This window comes from Schistocerca serialis, chromosome 9, assembly GCF_023864345.2.
Source record: "Schistocerca serialis cubense isolate TAMUIC-IGC-003099 chromosome 9, iqSchSeri2.2, whole genome shotgun sequence".
NCBI lineage: Eukaryota > Metazoa > Arthropoda > Insecta > Orthoptera > Acrididae > Schistocerca > Schistocerca serialis.
In genome coordinates, this window is record NC_064646.1 from 42,966,453 (window position 1) to 42,970,786 (window position 4,334).

The window sequence follows — 4,334 nt, forward strand, 5'->3', positions numbered from 1 at the left end:
TCCTACTGCAATAATGGCAGAAAAATGAGTCTAACACCATTCTGCACATACCGAATGCTGATTAACTTCCCCCAGTGAGTCTTGGACAAATGTGCTCTACGAGAGAGCGCTCATAAGGTCTCCATCATGCACGCAGATGACATTCACTAACGTACAGGCAGAATTTGCTTTCATCACTGAAGACCACTGTGCGTTATTCCATTTTTAAGTGATGATCTGACAGCACAAATCAAGCTGTACGTGTTGATGCTGTTGTGTGAGTGGAAGACGGGCTGGAGGTGAGCATGCCTGTAGTCCCACTGCTAATAACTGGTTTGCACCAGTTTGTGTTGATGGTCTTGGTTCACAAGCCCTCTTATCTGTGCAGTGGTAACTGTGCGATCTGCCACTGTTGCCTTTATGATACAACTATCCTGGCAGTGGTCTGTGCTGTATGGTCATCCAGAAACTTGCCTGCATGTGTGAGAATGTTCACATGACCCTGATAGCAACACTGTTGCACAACTGATGCAGCACATCCAACATGTGTGGCAGTTCTCTGAAAGGATCATCGCACCAATTGGAAGACTACAGTATGACCCTTTTCAAAGTTGTTCAGTTGGCCGTAGGAAGCACGAGTGCGTCCTGCTTGCTTCATAGCTTTGCATCGTACTGAGCCTTCTGGCTGTGAGCATTACTTATTAAAAGGTGGACACAGATAATACTCTGGTAGTTGTGCCGATACACTATCTGTTGGTGGATGACGTTGGAACAATTATCAATACATGTACTATCCGCCAGGTCGCATATGCCACCATCGGATCAAAATCGACATCGTCTTTCCAGGTATACTAATTCTTTTTCTGGCAGTTTATTTTACAGTATGGCGGTCTTTACATGCTCGGTGTGATGGCTTTGCAGCTCCAATCAGTTCTACATGTGGCTGCTGGAGCTGCTGAACCGAGTGGGCCAGTACAACGAAGCCTACCCAGAGCACCATGCTGCCGTGTGTGACGTCATCGCCATTCTGGCAGGCCAGATGTCGCCACCAGTCGCCGTGGAACGCTTCCAAGCCAACTACTCCAAGTAAGTGCTCCGGGGGAAAGAACGCACAGTGTAATATAACAATTGGAAATCGTGATTCCTCTTCCTCTTAGAAGGCAGCAGTTCAGCAGTGATGGAGTCGTCGATCTCCTTAAAACTGTAGGTTCTGTGTTTTTCTCACAGCTACCAACACAACAGCGAGTGCTGAAATATTCACCATCAAAGAGATACAAATATTCATTTCGAAAATGTTGCTACATTAATAAATAGCGTACAGTCTGATAAGTTGTTTCAGCTGTCCTATTCAAATACGAGAGTTATTGATTGGAATGAGCACACATTACCAACTGAGAGACCTAAGGAGCGAAGAATAGCAGAAATAAGTTTATCAATAAAGTGAACATCAAAATAGAGAGCTTCATTGTAGATAATGCAAGTGAACTGTGCTTACTTCGGTAAGGAGAATTTCAGAAGCAGAGTAAGTCAAGCAAAGAGAAATTTCCTCACAATAAGATATCTGCCAGTATCAAATGTACGACTTAATTTAAGGTAGAGATTTCTGAGAACGTATGTCTGGAGAACAGCGTTGTATGGAAGTGATTAGGGGACTTTGAGAGAAGGAGAAGAAGACACATTCGAAGCGTTTGAGATGTATTGCTGCAGAAGGTTGTTGAATGTTTGAAGGATAAACTAGGAAATGAGGGGGTTCTGCGGAATCTTCGATGAGAGGAACTTGTTGAGAAAGCCGACAAGAGGAATGTCTTAAGACGTCAGCGAGCAACTTCGATGATATTACAGAGGAAGATGTATACCGGGGTATGTACAACTAACTATCGAGTTTGGCGGGTCTAAACGCTACTCTGACACACTGTGGTGGGCCACATCAGGTAAGTCAGAAGAATGACGAAAAAAAGAAAAAACGACTCGAACCAGGTTTCCAAAAGATGAGAGGAACTTGTTGAGAAAGCCGACAAGAGGAAGGAACAGAATGTCTTAAGACGTCAGCGAGCAACTTCGATGACATTACAGAGGAAGATGTATACCGGGTTATGTACAACTAACTATCGAGTTTGGCGGGTCTAAACGCTACTCTGACACACTGTGGTGGGCCACATCAGGTAAGTCAGAAGAATGACGAAAAAAAGAAAAAACGACTCGAACCAATTTTCCAAAAGATGCGAGGAACTTGTTGAGAAAGCCGACAAGAGGAAGGAACAGAATGTCTTAAGACGTCAGCGAGCAACTTCGATGATATTACAGAGGAAGATGTATACCGGGGTATGTACAACTAACTATCGAGTTTGGCGGGTCTAAACGCTACTCTGACACACTGTGGTGGGCCACATCAGGTAAGTCAGAAGAATGACGAAAAAAAGAAAAAACGACTCGAACCAAGTTTCCAAAAGATGAGAGGAACTTGTTGAGAAAGCCGACAAGAGGAAGGAACAGAATGTCTTAAGACGTCAGCGAGCAACTTCGATGATATTACAGAGGAAGATGTATACCGGGGTATGTACAACTAACTATCGAGTTTGGCGGGTCTAAACGCTACTCTGACACACTGTGGTGGGCCACATCAGGTAAGTCAGAAGAATGACGAAAAAAAGAAAAAACAACTCGAACCAAGTTTCCAAAAGATGAGAGGAACTTGTTGAGAAAGCCGACAAGAGGAAGGAACAGAATGTCTTAAGACGTCAGCGAGCAACTTCGATGATATTACAGAGGAAGATGTATACCGGGGTATGTACAACTAACTATCGAGTTTGGCGGGTCTAAACGCTACTCTGACACACTGTGGTGGGCCACATCAGGTAAGTCAGAAGAATGACGAAAAAAAGAAAAAACGACTCGAACCAGGTTTCCAAAAGATGAGAGGAACTTGTTGAGAAAGCCGACAAGAGGAAGGAACAGAATGTCTTAAGGCGTCAGCGAGCAACTTCGATGACATTACAGAGGAAGATGTATACCGGGTTATGTACAACTAACTATCGAGTTTGGCGGGTCTAAACGCTACTCTGACACACTGTGGTGGGCCACATCAGGTAAGTCAGAAGAATGACGAAAAAAAGAAAAAACGACTCGAACCAATTTTCCAAAAGATGCGAGGAACTTGTTGAGAAAGCCGACAAGAGGAAGGAACAGAATGTCTTAAGACGTCAGCGAGCAACTTCGATGATATTACAGAGGAAGATGTATACCGGGGTATGTACAACTAACTATCGAGTTTGGCGGGTCTAAACGCTACTCTGACACACTGTGGTGGGCCACATCAGGTAAGTCAGAAGAATGACGAAAAAAAGAAAAAACGACTCGAACCAAGTTTCCAAAAGATGAGAGGAACTTGTTGAGAAAGCCGACAAGAGGAAGGAACAGAATGTCTTAAGACGTCAGCGAGCAACTTCGATGATATTACAGAGGAAGATGTATACCGGGGTATGTACAACTAACTATCGAGTTTGGCGGGTCTAAACGCTACTCTGACACACTGTGGTGGGCCACATCAGGTAAGTCAGAAGAATGACGAAAAAAAGAAAAAACAACTCGAACCAAGTTTCCAAAAGATGAGAGGAACTTGTTGAGAAAGCCGACAAGAGGAAGGAACAGAATGTCTTAAGACGTCAGCGAGCATCTTCGATGATATTACAGAGGAAGATGTATTCCGGGGTATGTACAACTAACTATCGAGTTTGGCGGGTCTAAACGCTACTCTGACGCACTGTGGTGGGCCACATCAGGTAAGTCAGAAGAATGACGAAAAAAAGAAAAAACGACTCGAACCAAGTTTCCAAAAGATGAGAGGAACTTGTTGAGAAAGCCGACAAGAGGAAGGAACAGAATGTCTTAAGACGTCAGCGAGCAACTTCGATGGTATTACAGAGGAAGATGTATACCGGGGTATGTACAACTAACTATCGAGTTTGGCGGGTCTAAACGCTACTCTGACACACTGTGGTGGGCCACATCAGGTAAGTCAGAAGAATGACGAAAGAAAGAAAATACGACTCGAACCAAGTTTCCAAAAGATGAGAGGAACTTGTTGAGAAAGCCGACAAGAGGAAGGAACAGAATGTCTTAAGACGTCAGCGAGCAACTTCGATGATATTACAGAGGAAGATGTATACCGGGGTATGTACAACTAACTATCGAGTTTGGCGGGTCTAAACGCTACTCTGACACACTGTGGTGGGCCACATCAGGTAATTCAGAAGAATGACGAAAAAAAGAAAAAACGACTCGAACCAAGTTTCCAAAAGATGAGAGGAACTTGTAGAGAAGGCCGACAAGAGGAAGGAGCAGAATGTCCTAAGACG